This window comes from Schistocerca nitens, chromosome 1 (genome assembly GCF_023898315.1).
Source record: "Schistocerca nitens isolate TAMUIC-IGC-003100 chromosome 1, iqSchNite1.1, whole genome shotgun sequence".
NCBI lineage: Eukaryota > Metazoa > Arthropoda > Insecta > Orthoptera > Acrididae > Schistocerca > Schistocerca nitens.
In genome coordinates this window covers 585,690,255-585,712,459 of record NC_064614.1, presented here as the reverse complement: position 1 = coordinate 585,712,459, position 22,205 = coordinate 585,690,255, and the positions used below count along the sequence as shown (strand labels likewise).

At 43.9% G+C, this 22,205-nt stretch overlaps 1 pseudogene; it reads left to right on the top strand.

Annotated features, from left to right (window-relative positions):
• Positions 1 to 5,920: 5,920 nt before the first annotated feature.
• LOC126209829 (5S ribosomal RNA) lies at positions 5,921 to 6,038 on the top strand (annotated as a pseudogene).
• Positions 6,039 to 22,205: the final 16,167 nt, after the last annotated feature.

Here is a 22,205-nt window from a genome sequence, read left to right as displayed (position 1 = left end):
TTAAGGGATTCCAGACTTATTATGGAGACACAGTATGTAGCATATTAGATCCTATCTTGTACGGCAGTTACACAGACGAGAATTCAATGCTCAAGTTAAATACGGCAAACGACGAATCTGCCTCCTTATTCATTAATTCAGAGACAATCTTTTATTGCAGTAGTATTCAAATGAATTAATTTCCTGATTAGCCGTGTGCCACCAGATAGGGCAGGCGAGAATAATTACAGTTCTTTCGTCTGTAATACGTATCCCATACACTATACTGTGTAGCAAAGAATTTGAGGCGAACGGTAAACCATCGCCTGGTCCGAGTCTTACACACCAGTAAAAACATTACGCACTTGTAGCTCCGGTGTAGGAGGCACTGATCCGTCATCCGCCTTCTGGTCCTACTGGAATTATCTTTGCAGACAGTGTCTAATAGTAATATTTTTTTTACAGAGGACTAGTTTAGACAGTTCCTACAGTTACAAAACTTACAGGAATGTGCTTCAAAAGTACTGTAAGCCTCTAGTCATATAATTCTTATGTCCCAAAGCTATTTTACGTTGCAAGTTGGTTTTGTATGATGCATTTTAGTGGGAAAAGTTGCCTTTCTCAACCAGTTATTTTAAGCGTGTTGCATTCTTCACCGTGTTTTCGTTGGAGTCTTCAGATTGACGAGTAGTTTGATGCAGCTCTCCACGCTTGTCTATCCTGAGCAAGCCTCTTCATCTCTGAATAACTTCTACAACGTATACCCCTTCGAACCTGATTACTGCTGTCAAGCGTAGTTTGAAATAATCGCCACAAATGTGTAACAACATCTACAGATGACTCTAAGCAATTGGATACATGTGACTACATAGCATTTTTCCGGTACGGGTCTTCCAGACTTGTTAAACAAATAAATTTATGGTACGTGATGAACTCGACAGCACTAGAACAGATGACAGCTTCTGTTTGGCCAAATTCCTTTTCTAGTCCAACGTGCTGAGTGCCATTCAATCCAGACGATGCGTGTACACAATAGGGAAATCAGTATGGAACTTCCAGGCCTCACTTCCCCAGTTTCGAGGACTGGTGAATAGTTGTCGTAATGCTGCGAACCGGAGTACATATGAATCCAGAGAAATGAATTGCAGGTGTAGCATCTAAGAAAGCTTCGCAAACATCTGCTTCATAGGTCGCGAATTCGAGGGACTCATTTTGTTAGCTGGAGGTTATGACAGTCAAGACTCAGCAACAGGGACCTCCACTGCCGCATTCTTAACCTTCGCCGATGGTGTTCGGTGGGAAGCTGGTACCAATCTCCACTTGAGATCCCACTTTACATTCTGGTTACTAATTTTAGGGAAAGCATTACCCGAAAAAAAGCCGCCAAAATGGGTAATCAATGAAACAAATTGCATGTTGTACAACCAACTACTGACGTTTGAACACCGTCAAGACACCCTGGAGCTGTAGACTATATTATTATCCTAATCCGTTGTGCTATTGATGCAAAAATACGAAATATCTTTGGTCAGCAGAAGAGGTGACCTCTCCCCTGGTGGGACAACGATTTCGCTCTACAACCGCGGGTAGGTGCACGTCACTACGAAGGTTCAAGTTGATCAGGAGAGGGCCTAGCAGCCCTTTAGATAGCAAAGAAAAAGTCTATTTTAACAAGTGGGAAGCTGTCATGGAAGAGTAACTTTTTTCTACAGATCGTTTCCCTCTCTGCGCAAAAATGTCTACATTTATATTCATTCTCTGAAAAATAATGAGGATTTCGTGGCAGGGAGTTCTTCCCATTGTATAATGGTTTTTTCCCGTTCCATTCGCGTATGGAGCGCGGGAAGAAGTGCTGCTTGCATTCCTGTATGTGCGCTGTAATTAGTGCAACACTGTCTTCGCGGTCTCTACTAGATCTATACATAGGTGTTCGTAATATATTTCTAGCTTTATTATTTAATATTGGTCCTTGAAAGTTTGTAAATAGGCTTCCACGGGATATTTGGCATATAGCTTCAAGTGACTGTCATTACAAGTTTGCCAGCATTTCCGTGATGGTCTCGCCTGGTGGAAACAAACCTGCGACCATTCCTCTCGTTCTCTTCTGTATATGTTCGATATCTTCTGTTAGTCCAATTTTGTGTGGGTCGCAAGTGCTCGAATAGCATTCTAGGATTGGTCGCATGACTGTTTTGTAAGCAATCTTTTCCCAGTATGCTACAAATGAACCGAAGTCGGTCACCTGCTTTAGCTAAGAATCAGGGCAATACGCTGGTTGCAGCGGCTTACAGAACATCTCACACAGCATCTCTTTGCGTAGGTGCGGAGCCACTATTTTCCATTCGTCAGCGTAGGCCAAGATGCTACGGGGGCATGGGGGTCAAAACCTTGAAAATACCAACACCACAACACACTGGCATGCATAGTGCGGCGTAGGGAAATTGTTGGAATTCAAAACAGCTTCCAGTCGTCTCGTAATGGACAAATGCAAGTACTGTGTGGTTTTCAAGGGAACGTTATACCATTCTTCCCGCAAAATACACTACTGGCCATTAAAATTGCTACACCACGAAGATGACGTGCTACAGACGCGAAATTTAACCGACAGGAAGAAGATGCTGTGATATGCAAATGATTAGCTTTTCAGAGCATTCACACAAGGTTGGCGCCGGTGGGGACACCTACAACGTGCTGACATGAGGAAAGTTCCAACCGATTTCTCACACACAAACAGCAGTTGACCGGCGTTGCCTGGTGAAACGTTGTTGTGATGCCTCATGTAAGGAGGAGAAATGCGTACCGTCACGTTTCCGACTTTGATAAAGGTCGGATTGTAGCCTATCGCGATTGCGGTTTATCGTATCGCCACATTGCTGCTCGCGTTCGTCGAGATCCAATGACTGTTAGCAGAATATGGAATCGGTGTTTTAGGGAGGGAAATACGGAACGCCGTGCTGGATCCCAACGGCCTCGTATCACTAGCAGTCGAGATGACAGGCATCTTATCCGCATGGCTGTAAAGTATCGTGAAGCCACATCTCGATTCTTGAGTCGAAAGGTGGGGACGTTTGCAAGACAACAATCATCTGCACGAACAGTTCAACGACGTTTGCTGCAGCATGGACTATCAGCTCGGAGATCATGGCTGCGGTTACCCTTGACGCTGCATCACAGACAGGAGCGCCTGCGATGGTGTACTCAACAACGAACCTAGGTGCACGAATGGCAAAACGTCATTTTTTCGGATGAATCCAGGTTCTGTTTACAGCATCATGATGGTCGCGTCCGTGTTTGGCGACATCGCGGTGAACGCACATGGGAAGCGTGTATTCGTCATCGCCATACTGGCGTATCACCCGGCGTGATGGTATGGGGTGCCATTGGTTACACGTCACGGTCACCTCTTGTTCGCATTGACGGCACTTAGAACAGTGAACATTACATTTCAGATGTGTTACGACCCGTGGCTGTACCCTTCATTGGATCCCTGTGAAACCCTACAGTTCAGCAGGATAATGCACGACCGCATGTTGCATGTCCTGTACGGGCCTTTCTGGATACAGAAAATGTTCGACAGCTGCCCTGGCCAGCACATTCTCAAGATCTCTCACCTATTGAAAACGTCTGGTCAATGGTGGCCGAGCAACTGGCTCGTCACAATACGCCAATCACTACTCTTGATGAACTGTGGTATCGTGTTGAAGCTGGCATGGGCAGCTGTAGATGTACACGCCATCCGAGCTCCGTTTGACTCATTTCCCAGGCGTATCAAGGCCGTTATTACGGCTAGAGGTGGTTGTTCTGGGTACTGATTTCTCAGGGTCTATGCACCCAAACTGCGTGAAAATGTAACCACATGTCAGTTCTAGTATATTATATTTGTCCAATGAATACCCGTTTATCATCTGCATTTCTTCTTGTTGTAGGAATTTTAATGGCCAGTAGTGTAGTAACAAGTTGAGCTAACGATGATGGAAGAGGATAGCTCTTCAAAGTAGACTACAAAGGTTCGATAATAATGAGATCTGGCGAGTGTGGTGCTCAGGAGAGATGCGAAACTCACCCTCGTGCTGGGAAAACCAGACCCTGATGATGCGAATAGTGTGAACAGAAGCCCTGTCGTCTTGAAACCCAGCATCACCATTGGGGAACCAATACTGTACAGTGGGGTGGCCGTGATCAGCGAAAATGATCACATAACCCTTGGCAGTAATGCGACCTCGCAGTGCAACCATGAGATCCATGGAATGCCACGATATGGCTGCCGAAATTACAGCCTAACTCCCGCAATGTTTCTCTCTTGCGACGTAAATTCGGCCTGAGGTAGGAAACACTGTAAAACAAGACTAATCCGACCCAATGACATTCTTCCATTTCTCCATAGCTCAGGTCTTGTGGTGTTGTTGATAATTCTTCCGGGTTATATGGCCGTGGTCCATGGAATTCTTCTATTCCTAACGTTTCGTCCAATACTACGTTGGACATCTTCAGAGGTATGGCTGGTCCTGCTGAGTCCTGCCGACTGAGGAGTCGGTCGTCGGAGAGGGGCCTAAATACCGATGAAAGTGGGCGTGGTCTAGCTTGCACATAGTAGCAGAGAGAAAACTAGTCAAAGATATACGAGGGTAAAGGAGCATAAAAGCCTACTTATGGGGCTCTCTCCTGTTGCTTTGGTGCTGACAGGCATTGCGACTGAGACATTTAGTTCTGCGATGACTTTTGTAACTGTAGTTCACGAGCCTCTCGAATGGCCGCCTTGTCACGATTACCCAACATGCACATGCATCTGCATCGTGACTTAGCGGATGACTCTTTTCTGCTTTCCCTGGATGCTGTGTAAACCTTCGATAAGGTGCCTCTTGAAACACCAAACACTTCGCCTACCTCGGTTCCGGCAGCACGCACCGCACAAGCGCCAGCAATTTGTCCACGTTGTATTCTTTAGCTCTAACATTATGCACTCACAAGTACACAGTACACGGAGCACTGTTTTGAACACGACTGACATTTACAAAGTTTTGAGGACACTGCACAGGCATCGTTCGTGGTCAGATACAACAGTGAAACTTGCAACCTTGGCTAGCATCTACGTTCATGTTCAAATCTGCGTTTTTCACGATGTTCTATTATTTTCGTTCCACACCTGTACCTTCGTACAGACGTCGCTCCGTTGTGTTGTCGCCTGTATTCCTCACTCGCATCTGAAGCGCTTATATGCACAAAATCCAGACATGACGGGGAATTTGGAATTCGAGTAATGCACCTTCTGATAGATGCAAGCACATGGGGCTCATTTCAGTTTAGATGTAGATTTTTACCCTGAAGTGTTCAAATGGTTCAAATGGCTCTGAGCCCTATGGGACTTAACTGCTGAGGTCATCAGACCCCTAGAACTTAGAACTACTTAAACCTAACTAGCCTAAGGACATCACACACATCCATGACCGAGGCAGGATTCGAACCTGCGACCGTAGCGGTCGCGCGGTTCCAGACTGTAGCGCCTAGAACTGCTCGGCCACTCCGGCCGGCTACCCTGAAGTGTAAAATGCAGTATAGTAAGAGCGATAGTTTTGCTTCACAACTGATTTCTGTATTTCTATCTTCTGGATTTCTCTCACAAGTGAACTTAATGTCGTTGTTAGTGAACCTAATCGCATGGAATAGGAAAGACGTGAGCCAAACATGAAGTTCTTCATTTACTCGGGTTCTCGATCTGCTCCGCATTTCTTACAGCACCTTTACTCAGTAGACAGAACTGCCCAAAATATCCAGGATACATCTTAATAGTTACTGCAGTGATGGAAAATACGGTATTCTGATGCGTACATGTCTGAATCAACGGGAAATAAAGCGGTGCAGGGGCTTCCGAGTAGCCGATTATGCATCGACGGAAAAGAAATCGAAACGTTAGAAAATAATTAATGTAGAGTAATGAAAAATCGCCAACAGCCTTGCCGCAGTGGTAACACCGGTTCCCGTCAGATCACCGAAGTTAAGCGCTGTCGGGCTGGGCTAGCACTTGGATGGATGACCTTCCGGTCTGCCGAGCGCTGTTGGCAAGTGGGGTGCACTCACCCCTTGTGACGCAAACTGAGGAGCTACTTGATTGAGAAGTTACGGTTCCGATCTCGGAAACTAAGATACGGCTGGGAGAGCGGTGTGCTGTCCACATCCCTCCAATCCGCATCCAGTGACGCCTGTGGGCTGCGGATGACACGGCGGCCTGTCGGTACCGTTGGGCCTTAATGGCCTGTTCGGGAGGCGTTTAGTTTTAGTTTTAATGAAAAATCTGGAATAGATTTGTCTAGGTAACACATTTAAGTGATTTAACATTTGCAAGATGACAGGTTAATGTAAGCGCGAGATAAGCCATTGCAAATATGAAATGTTGGTACATTAATAACCGGTGTAACCGCCAGAATGTTGAATACAGGCATGCAAAAGTGAAATCATTGTGTTGTATGTTTGCCGGATGTCAGTTTTTAGGACGGAGTTTCATGCCTGTTGCATTTGGTCGGTCAATACAGCGCCGGTTAATGCTGGAGTTAACGTCCGATGCTGTTCCATTTGCGCTCCATTGGAGACATCTGGTGATCGAACAGGCCAAGGCCACATGTTGATACTCTGTAGAGCATGTGGGTTTACAACGGCGATATGTGGGCGAGCTTATGCAGTTGGAAGGCACCCCCTGGATTGCTGCTCATGAATGGCAGCGCAACAGGTCGAATCACCAGACTGCCGTCCAAATCTGGAGTCAGTGTGCGCGGGCTAAAAACGAGACTACCCCTGCTGTCATACTTAATCGCACCCCAGACCATAACTCCAGGTGTAGCTCCAGTATGTCTAGCACGCTGACAGGTTGATTGCAGACACTCAACCGGCCTCCCTCTAACCAACACACGGCCATCACTAGCACCGAGGCAGTGCCAGCTTTCATCAGAAAACACAACAGACCTCCACCCTGCCCTCCCACGAGGTCTCGTTTGACATCACCGACGTCGCTGTTGGCGGTGGTTTGGACTCGGTGGAATGCACGCCACAGTGAATCTGTATCGGAGCTGTCCTTGAAGTAACCGATGTGTAACAGCTCGTCGTGCGACTGTGGTGCCAACTGCTGCTCAAATTGTTGCTGCAGATGCAGTACGATGCTCCAGTCATACGACGAACACGATGGTCTTCCCTATCGGCAGTGCCACATGGCCATTTGGAGCCCTGTCTCCTTGCGACCGTGCATTCCCAGGAACATCGCTGCTGGCAATCATATACAGTGGCTACATTCCTGTCAAGTCTCTCTGACGTCGCAGAAGGAGCATCTAGCTTCTCGTAACCCTACTCCATGACCTCGTTCAAACTCAGTGACGTGTTGATAATGGCGTCTTTTCTGCCTTTATGCCATGACTAGCATCAGTTCATAAAGTCCAATCTCGAAGGTGAGTCACGCTCACGACCGTCACAGCGGTCTGATTTGCATTCTCATAGTGTCGCTACTACCGCCATTCTTTTGCGACTGGAGCGAAGTTTGAAGAGACATCGTCTTTCAGATGTAGAAACACGCCTAAGATTTGTTTTTCCTTCAGTGTATTGCTGTGCTGAGTTCCCCACAGACAGTTACTGAGTTGTTGAGGCAACAAACCGTGTGCCAGTGGAAAAGCACGAGCCTGGTGTTTGCTGTAATAAGACTCTGCATATGAAATTAACAACGAATAAATGATCTTTTTACGTGGTTACATGATGGCCAAATTCCATTAAGACATGGTTCAGTGTTCATATGTGAGTGGAGCGTTTTTCAAATGGCTCTGAGCACTATGGGACTTAACTTCTGAGGTCATCAGTCCCCTAGAACTTAGAACTACTTAAACCTAACTAACCTAAGGACTTCACACACATCCATGCCCGAGGCAAGATTCGAATCTGCGACCGTAGCGGTCGCACGGTTCCAGACTGTAGCGCCTAGAACCGCTCGTCCACCTCGGCCGGCAAGAATGGAGCTTGTATGTAACGCACAGAATGTTCGGGGGCGTACTAAAAAGTAATATCTCCGTATTTTTTACTCTGTTCTCAATATCGGTTGAGGTATCAAATGTCATGCATGTTGCTCCGTCGATTTTTCCACTTCGCTGACGAAAGCTGCAATCCTCTGCGCTAGAGAGTTCGGAATTGTAGCGTGTAACATGGCAGTGTGCAACGTAATTATGTCTGTGTGTGAAGAACAGCGTACTGTAATGAAGTTTCTAACCGCAGAAAACGTGCCTCCATTTGAAATCCATAGAAGCAAGAAAGCTGTCCACGGTGAGAATTCTGTCGACATCAGTCACGTGCGAGGTTGGATTCTTCGTGCTCGTAATGAAGGAAACAGTGATGCTAACCTGAACATGTGTGACAGTTCTCTTAGTCGACGACCGCACACAGCAACCGACGAGACTCAGCGGAACCGGGTTGGTGAACTCATCACAGAAAGTCGTTGGACAACACGGAGACACCTGTCAGGTAAGTGTGGCATATCACGAGTGTGTGTACAGGCCATCATTGCAGAAATGCAGTACAAAAACCTTCGTGCCTCGAATGTCCACTCGTGACATGAAACAGAGGAAATTTGACATATGTCAATTTCTTTTGCGTTCCATAGCAATACTTTGAAAATTGATGAAAGCTGGGTTCACTATTTTGGACCCGAAAACAAAACAGCTTCAGTGTAGTTCCGTCACAAAGGATCACCGACGCCAAAAAGGTTCAACACCGTGCCATAAGCAGGCAAAGTCATTTTCACAGTGTTCTAGGATGTTCAATATGTTGTGCATTTGGAATTCGTGCCCAAAGGCCCCGCCATAAACTCCGCAAGGTACCACAGAACTCTTAGAAAACTGAAAGCAGGAACTGAAAGAGTTCGTCCACTCATGGAGCACTCTCTACTTCAGCATGACAACCCCGGACCACACAAGAGCGCTGCGCCATCTGCAACAATTCGACGCCTTGGCTTCACGCTCATCGACCATCCTCCGTACAGTCTCGACTTCGCCCATCCGATTTTCATATACTGCTGAAGCTTAAAGCACACATTCAAAGGCCTCACTTAGATAGTGATGTTGCGGTGCAAGCAGAGGTGTGGCTCCATCAACAAAGTCAAACATTCTACAGTGACCATATCGACGAACAGGTTTCTCGTAGAGAGAAATATGTTCGTCGCTAGGGTGAAATAAATATGCAGACATGAAGAGTAAAGATGTGAAATGTTAACAAAGTTTGCTTAATTTAAACAGCTTTAAGAGTTTTCACACAAAAAAGTCGCAGACATTATTTCATTATTTTCCAGCACGCCCTCGTACTGCCAAAATATTTCACCCGATTCTGTTTCAGACGATGACAGAAGAGCGGTCTTGTGTTTAGATGTTGTGTGTATTTTAATCATTTACGTGCTAAATATCTCCTACTTAAAATACTTTGTGGAAGATTTGGTTGTGGTATAAGCCATCCACATTCATCTCTGTATTTAATTAGGTTATTTAATGAAATTTTACAAAAATTGGCCAATTAATAATTCAACTGTGCCTTTGTGCGTATATATATATATATATGGTGTTACAAAAAGGTACGGCCAAACTTTCAGGAAACATTCCTCACACACAAAGAAAGAAATTATGTTATGTGGACATGTGTCCGGAAACGCTTACTTTCCATGTTAGAGCTCATTTTATTACTTCTCTTCAAATCACATTAATCATGGAATGGAAACACACAGCATCAGAACGTACCAGCGTGACTTCAAACACTTTGTTACAGGAAATGTTCAAAATGTCCTCCGTTAGCGAGGATACATGCATCCACCCTCCGTCGCATGGAATCCCTGATGCACTGATGCAGCCCCGGAGAATGGCGTATTGTATCACAGCCGTCCACAATACGAGCACAAAGAATTTCTACATTTGGTACCGGGGTTGCCTAGACAAGAGCTTTCAAATGCCCCCATAAATGAAAGTCAAGAGGGTTGAGGTCAGGAGAGCGTGGAGGCCATGGAATTGGTCCGCCTCTACCAATCCATCGGTCACCGAATCTGTTGTTGAGAAGGGTACGAACACTTCGACTGAAATGTGCAGGAGCTCCATCTTGCATGAACCACATGCTGTGTCGTACTTGTAAAGGCACATGTTCTAGCAGCACAGGTAGAGTATCCCGTATGAAATCATGATAACGTGCTCCATTGAGCGTAGGTGGAAGAACATGGGGCCCAATCAAGACATCACCAACAATGCCTGCCCAAACGTTCACAGAAAATCTGTGTTGATGACGTGATTACACAATTGAGTGCGGATTCTCCTCAGCCCACACATGTTGATTGTGAAAATTTACAATTTGATCACGTTGGAATGAGGAAGTACAGTACATACTGACGAAACTAAAATGAGCTCTAAGATGGGAAATTAAGCGTTTCCGGACACATGTCCACATAACATGTTTCCTTTATTTGTGTGTGAGGAATGTTTCCTGAAAGTTTGGCCGTACCTTTTTGTAACACCCTGTATATGTGTGTGTGTGTGTGTGTACGTACGTACGTGCAAGTTTAAACAGACATGAGTTAGAGGGTGGCCGGCTCCTTCCCATATTCTTTTATGTAACAATAACAATGTCGTACGGGGCCTGACAACATCGATATTGAAAGCCTTTAACCCAACTATACAAACTTGCTTATTTAATTAATTAATTGGGTGAATCAATTCAATTTTTGTACGTTTCACTTCTCATGCTGAACTTTTGTCACCATACCACTGTGCATCCTAAGCTAATCAATAAATAAGACATCCAATAAATATATAAAATCGATATCCACGATAAATACGGTAGAATTCAGACAGCTACTTCCGTCCTGGAATGGGTTGACATACATACACATGCCATCCAACGCCTCTGACGCTACAATCAATCTTCAAATATGCAAATTTTCAGGCGTCATTGATTGATGTGGTTTGCTGGCTATACATATGTGAATCAAACGTTCATTTAATGATTACTAGGAATAACACGGAACCACACTGCAAATTTAGAAGTTGTCAAGCGTCTTTGATAGGGTTTACAGCACATATTCATATGTAGCATTCCTACCGATTGTCGACTACAGATTATGTAAACGGTACGCAGAACATCTGACAGTATATTCTTTTAAAACAATTACGTTTTACGCATCTTACATATTCGTGGCAGAATAAATCGCAGTCATACCAAAGACTGAAGGTCGAACAATAGCATGTTATCTACGTCCATTAACATGTACCATTTTTGATGGGTTTTGCAATTACTGATACCAATGCCGTCAATGACATGATGAGATAATTTATTCATTGTTACACGATTCATGGAAAATATCACAAATCTTAAGGTGGCAACATCGTCTGTTACCGGGTGTATTGAAACGCTAATTATATCGATAAGCAACAAGGTCAAAGTGTCTCCCGGACAAAAGTGCGAAGTTATAATCGTTACAGGAGTCCGAAGGGCGAAGAATGCCTTGCTGTGATTGCTGTCACTTTGCTATTGCGCCACGAGCGCTGATGTCTCAACAGTTATCTTCCGCGTTTCATTATAATAATTGTACTTAACAACGACAATAGATAAGAGGGAAAATGAATAACAGAATTTTCCGAATGAGTCTCGCTGGCTCAAGGTCGAAACTGCATTTCTGTAAGTGCGACAGTGTCTCTATAAGCAGTAAATAATATCATGTCGACATGACCTAGCCTGTTCTCCGTCTGTAGTTACCATACTTCCGAACAGTAAGAGACACTAATGCATCGTGCATATTGCGTCAACGAGAAACACGTGCTCCAAAAGAAATGCACACTATTTTTTTTAAATCCATCTTTTATTCTACATGTTTGAAAGTTTTACAGTGCGTAGATACATACTTTAGGAACAATATTTTCATTTCGTCACATAATTTCCATCCCTCTCAACTGCCTTACGCCATTTTGGAACCAGCGCCTGTATACCCGCACGGTAAAATTCTGGACCAACCTGTTGGAGCCACTGTTTGGCAGCGTGCACAAGGGAGTCATAATCTTCAAACCTTGTTCCGCGAAGAGAGTCTTTCAGTTTCCCAAAGAGATGATAGTCACATGGAGCCAGGTCAGGAATGTAAGGCGGGTGTTTAAGTGTTGTTCATCGAGTTTTGTGATCGCTTCCATGGGTTTTTGACTGACATGTGGCTGTGCATTGTCGTGCAACATCAAAACATCCTGCTTTTGCCGATGTGGTCGAACACGACTCAGTCGAGCTTGAAGTTTCTTCAGTATCGTCACATATGCATCAGAATTTATGGTGGTTCCACTTGATTCCTTCAGAATCGATTCCTTCAGAATCGAAAAACACCGTAGCCATAACATTTCCAGCAGAAGGTGTGGTTTTGATTTTTTTTTTTCCTTGGGTAAATTTGCATGATGCCATTCCATCGATTGCCTCTTCGTCTCTGGTGAAAAACGATGGAGCCATCTTTCATCACCTGTCACAATTCTTCCAAGAAATTCATCTCCACCATTCTCGTACTGTTCCAAATGTTCGCTGCATACCGTTTTTCTTGTTTCTTTGTGAGCCACTGTCAACATCTTGGGAACCTACCTGGCACAAACCTTTTTTAACGCCAACACTTTCAGTATTCTGCAAACACTTCATCCCCTATCCCAACGTAGCGTGACAATTCGTTCACTGTGATGGGTCTGTCAGCAGTCACCAATTCGTTAACTCTGTACACATTGTCTGGAGTGTGTCCAGTACGAGGCCTCAATATTGCCGTGCCCGCTTTCATCACGTAACCTGCTTGCCCACCGACTAACTGTACTGCGATAGACAGCAGCATCTCCATACACCTTTTTCAGCCTCTTGTATATGTTTCCCCACTGTCTCGTTTTCACAGCAAAGGAATTCTATGATAGCACGTTGCTTCTGACGAATGTCAAGTGTAGCAGCCATCTTGAAGACATGCTGTGACTGGGCCACTCACGGGAACAGGTTGAACTAAATTTGAAAACAAGCGGGAAGGATGTCTCTACACACTGTAAAACTTTCAAACATGCAGAATGAAAACTGTATATTTACAAAAATAGTGTGCATTTCTTTTGGAGTGACCCTCGTAATACAATAGGGGAAACAATACAGGAAACATAGATCAAATGTATCCTAGTGGTGGACATCACTGTGTAGTGTGTCCACCTTTCGCCTTTACGACGGCTTGAACTGTCCTGGGGACGGTTTCAGTGAGGTTTACGAATGTCTTCTTCAGGAACCGAAACCAGAGAAGGTAGTGATGTTGGTCGCTGCGGTCTGGAACGTCCTCGACGTTACAACTCACCCCAAAGGTGTTCCTTGGTTTCACGTCGGGGCTCTCGAGAGGCCAGTCCATTTAAGGAATGTTACTGTCCACAGAACGTTGTCTCACAGGTGCTGCTTTACGACACAATGCATAGTCATGCTGATACAGAGGATTTCGTCTCCGAACTTTTCCACGACGATATGCAAGAGCGTTTTCTTAAGCGCAACAATGGGGTCACACAATTATCACGAAAAACATTCCCATATTGTAGCACCACCTCCTCCATACATCACTGTTTGCACTACGCAAGATGGCAGGTAACGGCCTCCAGGCATTCGCGAAAACCAAACAATCACATCGAATTCCCACACGTGTAGCACGATTCACCAGGCCGAATCACTCGTTACCAGAATGAGATTTTCACTCTGCAGCGGAGTGTGCGCTGGTATGAAACTTCCTGGCAGATTAAAACTGTGTGCCGGACCGAGACTCGAACTCGGGACCTTTGCCTTTCGCGGGCATGTGCTCTACCATCGGAGCTACCCAAGCACGACTCACGCCCCGCCCTCACAGCTTTACTTCTGCCAGTACCTCGTCTCCTACCTTACAAACTTTAAAGAAGCTCTCCTGCGAACCTTGCAGAACTAGCACTCCTGAAAGGAAGGATATTGCGGAGACATGGCTTAGCCACAGCCTTGGGGATGTTTCCAGAATGAGATTTTCACAATGCAGCGGAGTGTGCGCTGATATGAAACTTCCTGGCTTGGGTAGCTCAGATGGTAGAGCACTTGCCCGCGAAAGGCAAAGGTCCCGAGTTCGAGTCTCGGTCCGGCACACAGTCTTAGTTTGCCAGGAAGTTTCACTCGTTACCAGTCATCCACTGCCCAGTTTTCGCACTTTACATCACCTCAAGTGTCGCCCGCCACTGACTGCAGAACTGTGTGGCTTATGAGGAGCTGCTCGGCCATTTTACGCCATTCCTTTTTGTATCGCTACGCACAGTCATTGCGCTAGCTGGACTGCTGGTAGCATTTTGGAACAGAGTGATTCCTTACGCTGATTTCGTGCGAGGTTTTTACAACCCCCTCACAAAGCTCGACGGTCCCCATATGTCCGTATATGAGACCTGTCTGGTCTCGGTTTGGCTGTGGCTGTTCATCCGCATTTCCATTCACCATCACATCACCAACAGTCGATTCGGTCACCTTGAGAAGTGTTGAAATGTCGCTGTTGGATCTGTTAACTAGGTGGCATCCAGTGATTAGTCGACGTTCGAAGTCACTGAGCTTTCCTGATCGCCCAGCTCTGCTGTTGTTGCTTCTCTGCTACGTCCTTCCATAACGGTGGATCCACCTCTCGTGACATCTAGTGAGTTCCGCATTACGTAGAGCTGTCCAGAAACTTTTGATCAGATAGTGCAGATATACCAACTCATCCTACATATTACCCCATTTTAAATCAAAATAAGCAGATTCGTTTCATAGAATGAAAACAGTCGAACTTAAACACATGAATTTAGACGTATGTCGTTTCAGAGACCACTACTCTATTCAACTTGTAAGTTGGGATACACAGGCGCTGCCGTTAAGTAGACTCAGTGATTAGGAGTAGACTATATGCCGTAAGAGAGTGACCGATGATTAAGTTTCTCATTGTTTTTCGAAGTTCTGAGATCTGATCGTAAGAAACTGTTCCGCCAAAACATTTCTTTCGATAGTATGCCATTTTTTAGCATTGCGTTTGGTAGTTACACAAATTTTGTTTACGCAAACGTTAAATGTAGATGATGCCAACAGCTGATTGTATTACGAGTAAAGTACCACTTCAAGCACTGAAGACGAACGTCAGTAACCTCCTTTGCACACCGAAGCAACCAATTTGAAACAAAGCATTTTTAGTGGTTTTGGAGAAAAAAATATGCCGTATTTGATAGTATTTTTTATCTACTTATTTTACTGTACTCCAAGGAGTGAGACTGGGGGTTTCAGTCTACAGAGCTAAAATAAAATAAATATCAACTCTTTTACAACAGGATAGACGCTATGGAGAATATTATTCAAACCACTAGGAAAAGACACTAAAACTTTTAGCATCTTCTCTGACTATATTGTTTCTTATCTTAAGAAGTACCGTATACTCTTTGATTAAGCGGAGGAGTTTCTTCTTCTGCCCCTATTTGGCTTTTATTCTTTATTGTCATTATTCACGACTCACTTCCGTGAAGTAGTTCTCATATAACCCTAAGGACGGCCACCGTAGCACAAGCGTCGTACTAACTCACGCGCCAGTGCGACACACCTAAGCCCCTTACCAACTTGCAGACAGTCCGTCACTAGTTGACTCTGTCCGCTGGAGCGGTGCATATTTGCAACAAAAATAGGCAGGTATCCCTTGCGGTGACGCTAAAGCTTTGGTCGACGCTGGCCAGTTAGAGCACTGGGCGTGTATTTTTCGATTCGACGCTTCGTGCAGTTTAAGCACGAAGCACTCTCTTCCCGGCCAATACAATGAGAAGAAGTCATTTACACATTTGTATTGCGTTGGGTATGGAGACATTCGACCAGAAACTTTCAGCACAATGGTGAGTCACAGCAAGCTGCGAGCATTTGGGTTGTGTTCAAGTGACTGTATATCACGAGCGTGTTTGGGATGTGTTTTGCCTTTGTTCACGCGTTTGATCTCATCAGAACAAGTGGTGATCGGTATCCATTTCTGAGCTTGTAACCTCCCCCTTCCTAACCGGCCTACTGGAAATCGTGCGGTTAAAGGCGCTGCAGTCTGGAACCGCAAGACCGCTACGGTCGCAGGTTCGAATCCTGCCTCGGGCATGGATGTTTGTGATGTCCTTAGGTTAGTTAGGTTTACCTAGTTATAAGTTCTAGGGGACTAATGACCTCAGCAGTTGAGTCCCATAGTGCTCAGAGCCATTTGAACCATTTGAACCTACTGGAATGAGAGACAATTAACCCTGATCGCGTAGTGAAATTTTACAGTGAGTAAAGCTATCGTTACCAAAGGAAAATAATACTGGCTAGTATGAGGAAAGTATACAACATACCCTTCTGAAGGGAGAATCTATTCTAAAATTAATCTAAATACTGATGATAATTTTGAAGTGTGTGACCGGCCGTTGTGGCGGAGTGGTTCTAGGCGCTTCAGTCTAGACCTGCGCTGCTGCTACAGTCGCAGGTTCGAATCCTGCCTCGGACATGGATGTGTGTGATGTCCTTAGGTTAGCTAGGTTTAAGTAGTCTAAGTTCTAGGGGACTGATGACCTCAGATGTTAAGTCTCATAGTGCTTAGAGCCATTTGTACCATTTTTTAAGTGCGTGAAATAGAGTGCAATCGCTCACGAATCACACAGGGAGGAAAAAGTACCACGTAAAATTTAATACAAGAAATACTGATAGTACAAAAAAAATACTGATTATCTAAAAAGGGATAACTGAACGGTCGCCAGCCCACTAGGGCAATGAGTCTCCAGAATCTTATGAAAGATAATGGCAACAGAAAGTTGTCACGCTTTTCCACAACACAACAGTTCACAAGAAAATAAACGAATCAGAAAGCATTGAGCTTGCAGTTATTTTTCTAAAACACTAAAATTGAAAGTACAGTTAATTAAAGTTACTAATTAAATGAATATAATTAAAACCTTATTATGTAAAAAAATACTTTTTATAACCTCAGTATAACGTAATGCAAAATTTAGAAAAAGGCAAGCAATTTACTTCTGTTTTGAACTGAATTCACTTTAAGCAAAGGAGCAACTGATTTTACTTTTAATGGAACAATAATAAAAATACATACCAAGCCAGAAAAAGTCACTCGCTAAGCTAAATACAGAATAAATGAAATTGCGCAATCTTAAATTGTGCTGTATCTTTAGTTACTAGTTTTGCTAGTGAAATTTTAAGTTGCTTTAAGCGAATGAAGCCGGCCACTGTGACTGAGCGGTTCTAGGCGCTTCAGTCCGGAACTGCGCTGCTGCTACGGTCGCAGATTCGTCCCTGCCTCGGGCATGGATGTGTGTGATGTCCTTAGGTTAGTTAGGTTTAACTAGTTCTAAGTGTAGAGGACTTATGACCTCAGATGTTAAGTTCAAAATGGTTCAAATGGCTCTGAGCACTATGGGACTTAACTTCTGAGGTCATCAGTCCCCTAGAACTTAAAACTACTTAAACCTAACTAACCTTAAGGACATCACACACATCCAAGCCCGAGGCAGGATTCGAACCTGCGACCGTAGCGGTCGCGCGGTTCCAGACTGTAGCGCCTAGAACCGCTCGGTCAGAAGTTAAGTCCCATAGTGCTTGGAGCCATTTGAATCTAAGCGAATGAAGTAAATACTCAAAATTGCAAATTGGTTAAGGTCGTGTTACGCAATACAATTATGTTCTGTTGCTGAGGCAGAAAACTTAGCCTGGAACTGGCCATTAGCAAAGAAACAAAACTAGCAGTAAATAGTTAATCGGTTTTCATATTTTTGCCACCCTCGGTGACAGCATGGAAAGGGGAGGGACCCTGCTTGGTAATAGTGACTGAGGACAATGACAACACAGGTGCTCTACAAGGTTCAACTACTGCAGCAGCTTATTATTCAATTTAGTCATATTTTGTGAAAGGAAAGCCACTGGGTAATGCCTCTACAATATTAGTTACATTCTGTCGCGTAATAATCTTACTATGTTGTAGCTGTGCCGACGACAATGTTGAGCTGCCGCCGTTGCTGCTGCTGGTTGAGATCCGTGTGTCGCCTCCAGAGACACAGATAATTATGGGACAGGCAATAGCTAGAATTGCAGATTTCTCCACCTGTCCACTCCCACCTTGTTCTGAACAGCCGCGGGTTAACGAATTAGGTGCGCCAACACTGGCGCGATCATAGCTGCATACCGTGTCTGCGGGAGCGCCCAACAATCTCAAGCTGCTCTGCTTCCCTGTGTTCGCACAGCGACAGAGATTCTCCATACCCACAGATAAACAACAGCACAGTTACTGCCATTTCGTCGCTCATATCGATACATTAAATTAAAGTTCCCTTGGCTATTACCCAGCAGTTTACAATATTTACGTTATAATTACAGTCAAATACATACAGTCACAAATAAATACACTACTACATCCATTACATATTAAATATATTTTCTTCAATAAAAGTTAAAGATTCAGAATTAGAAGCACAGTGCAAGTTATCAACTGATATTAAACGCCGAAAAACTTTGGATGGTTCAGAAGGCATTTTCTCTGCAATTTCGGTGTTACAAGTTATTCATTTATAAATTCAATTTTCGTTTAGATTCTTTCACTCACAAGGTTATTTTTTCAGAAGTCTATAAACTTATGTTTAAGGAATCTTGTGTTATGATGTTCAGAGGCGATGGTGAACGGTTTAATCTGATGTTAGTGCTTATCTGTGGCGGTTAACTTCGTCTATCTCGCTTACTCCAACATTATACTGGATTTATTTTACATTTGCTATTACGAATTTATTACTTTATACCTTTTCTTTGTTCACATATTTTACCACATATACGTTGCCTCCAAGTGTGAACACTTAGGACTGCTTAAAATGAAGTGTGTGCCAGTCACAATGCAATTTGTGCGGGGTGTTAGGCTGGCTCTGAGCACTATGGGACTTAACATCTATGGTCATCAGTCCCCTAGAACTTAGAACTACTTAAACCTAACTAACCTAAGGACAGCACACAACACCCAGCCATCACGAGGCAGAGAAAATCCCTGACCCCGCCGGGAATCGAACCCGGGAACCCGGGTGTGGGGGTGTTAGGCAACAAATGACAATATCATTAGAGAGCCATCATAAATTCTTGCTTCCACCACACAAACTCTCAGTTTTCAGCTCATTAGCCAGTGTAGGCCTCAAATAACAAATACTTTTGTTCTGCACGAATTGGTCCTGTAAATTCCAATTTACCACACTGTGAGGCAGTATAGTATGGTGTTTGCAGTGAGTGTTCTACTACAAATCTCAGCTGCGTTACTTCCGAGTAGCCCTCCCATTTCGTTGAACTTTGCTTTACATAATATTTGTACTCATATTGTGTTGTTGATGGGTCATATTCGGTGCCATGTGGTACTTTTCAGGAAGGAACCACGTTCTTAACATTATCTGAAAACGCACTTTCAGTTTCAAAAGGAATGACATACTGACAAGCCAAAACTTTTTACTGATTTCTGTTTCTATTGTTGTTTTGTTGTACACTTTCTCCGAAATATATAAAATGATATGTGGATTACCCAGAATGGAGCAGGATATGTGGAGTTTATAATGAGGAAATGAAAATTCGGGAGTCGAAGGTTACGAGATCCATACCCTATGGGAAAGCTAAAAAAGTTTCCAAAGCTATGCAACCTCCTGTGTTTGCTACTTCTTTTTCCATCGGCTCTTAAGAAGCCATCTGCAAAGTTTGACGGCTCCACACAAACCCAAGCCACAGATTCAGATATGAGTACTTGCACTCCTCAGTGTAGCTGTGGGGGAAAAATTATTCGGAAGCCGGCAATGGCAGACTCGGGAGTTAAGCCACGCACCGCTGCACACCATCACAAGACCATTAAGCCATCCTTTCTACCCATACAAGCAACTCCTCGAATAACTATGGGAAAAATCACACAAAAAGTCGTTCGAAATCGAAGAAAGTGGCAGCTAAACCTTGGGATCGGCGAGTACTCACCCATTCCGATGATGATTTGACACTCGGTAATATAGGCATCCACATGGAGGAACCGGAGAACTGGGCACCGTCTAAAGTTCTCCGTGATCTCTCGGGTAAATCACTGCTGCCGACGGAGAAGAGCAAGGACGACCATCGCTAATCAGTGGCCCCGCAACCAGTTTCTACATTTCCATGTGCCATCTTGAGCCCTGTATGCATAAATCAATAACGATATCATTATCAACTTATCAATCAAGTTACATAGAAACAGATTAAAAACAGAATGAGAAACAATGGTGAGACTCTACAAGTGAATTTACACCGAACATTTGATAGAACGGATACATCCATTGTCACATATCTAAAATATACCATAACGAATTTGCACTCAATAGATTGTACAATTATACTACCTATTAAAAACTTCTTTAAATAACTATTCATGATTTTTATTGGCCATTCGGACATACATTATCTGCATAACCCTGAAATAGCCTACTGTAAGACAGAATGACTGTAGAAGGTGATAAATGGAAGGAAACAATACCTCACAAACAAGTAAAGAGAAGGAACATGACCTAAGTGTCTTGTCAAAGTATAAAATGCTTAGTTGTACACAGATGAGGGCCATACACTATATCTATAAAATGAATGTCTAAGACGTGGTATAAAACCGAATGTAAGACCCACCTCAGATCATAAAATACGTAGAACGTATGAAAGACGCCCACAACGAAACTGTTCATGATAAAAACATTCATGTGCGAATGCGTCTATATATCATGTACTGCCATGTAGGAATCACACGCAATGGTACTAAGGATTCAATGTATCATAAAGGATGATTCAACAATATACACTCCTGGAAAATGTTAATGAACACCATGAATTCATCACCCCAGCATGGGGAAATTTTATTGATACATTCTTGAGGACATATGCAACACACGATCACACAGACAGAGTCATGCGCACATGAGTACTGGAGGTGCTGAATGTAGTCTTGCGGAATGGCCTGCCATGCAATTTCCACCTGGCGCCTTAGTTGGGCCAGAGTTCGTGCCGGACATGCAGACTGCGCAAGATGACGTTTCATCCGGTCCCAAACATGCACAATGGGGACAGATCTGCAGATTGTGCTGCCTAGGGTAGTTGACGTACACCTTCAAAAGCATGTTGGGTGGCACGGGATACATGTGGACGTGCATTGGCTTGTTGCAAAAGCACATCATCTAGCTGCTCCATGAACAGTAGCATGATGCGTTGGATGATGGCTTGAATGTTCTGTGCAGTGTTCAACGTTCCCTCGATGATCACCAGAGGTGTACGGCCTGTGTAGGATATTGCTCCCCACATCATGATGCCGGATGTTGGCCCTTTGTGCCTGCATCATATACATTCCTGATTCTGGCACTCACCTGCATAACACCACACATGCGCGCGACCATCGTTTGCACCAAGGCAGAAGCGACTCTCATTACTGAAGACGACAAGTCTCCATTCGTGTTTCCATAAATGCTTATCGCGACACCACTAGAGGCGAGCTGAACGATGTTGTGGTGTGAGCAGCCGGTCGCTGTGGCCCAGCGGTTCTTTATTTACGTGACCATTTCGGCACTCCAACCCCAGTTCTCGATACCAGTAATATCGTACTACTTTTCTGCGAAGTAACAGACATATTTTTGTGACAATATTCACATTTGGTTTTATTAATGTATACGTACTCCGATGTATCGATATATTACAGTGATATGGTTCTTGTGTCTATTCATTTCTGTGAGACTGTCATAATCTTTGACTTACTTGTAAGCGTTTTGGCACGAATGCGCACGGGGCAGTCTTTGTTTCACTTTGCAGAAGTTAAGTTGTTATTTCGCTTTGTAAAAGAACAGTCAAGTCTTGTGTTTGGTTGAAGTGGAAATTAAATATATGAAGAGTGATACAAAACTGTTTTCTTGATGATGTGACAATTAAGAAGAAGTATATGTGAATTTACAAGAAGTTTAATAAAAATGTGTATCGTGAACACCAAGTCAAAAATTATTTCTACCTTACCATTTTTCTGATCTGGGATTGTTTGATCATTAAGAATTTCCTGAAAAACGCATTTGTTAGGTCTTCAAATATTGCTAAAATACAGATCTGGACCTTCTAGCAGTCAAAGTGGAATCACCCTAGAATCAACAACATGAGACATAACAACTTCGACGAAATCTACGTGAGAATCCATTCAAGATAAGTGTCAAAATTAA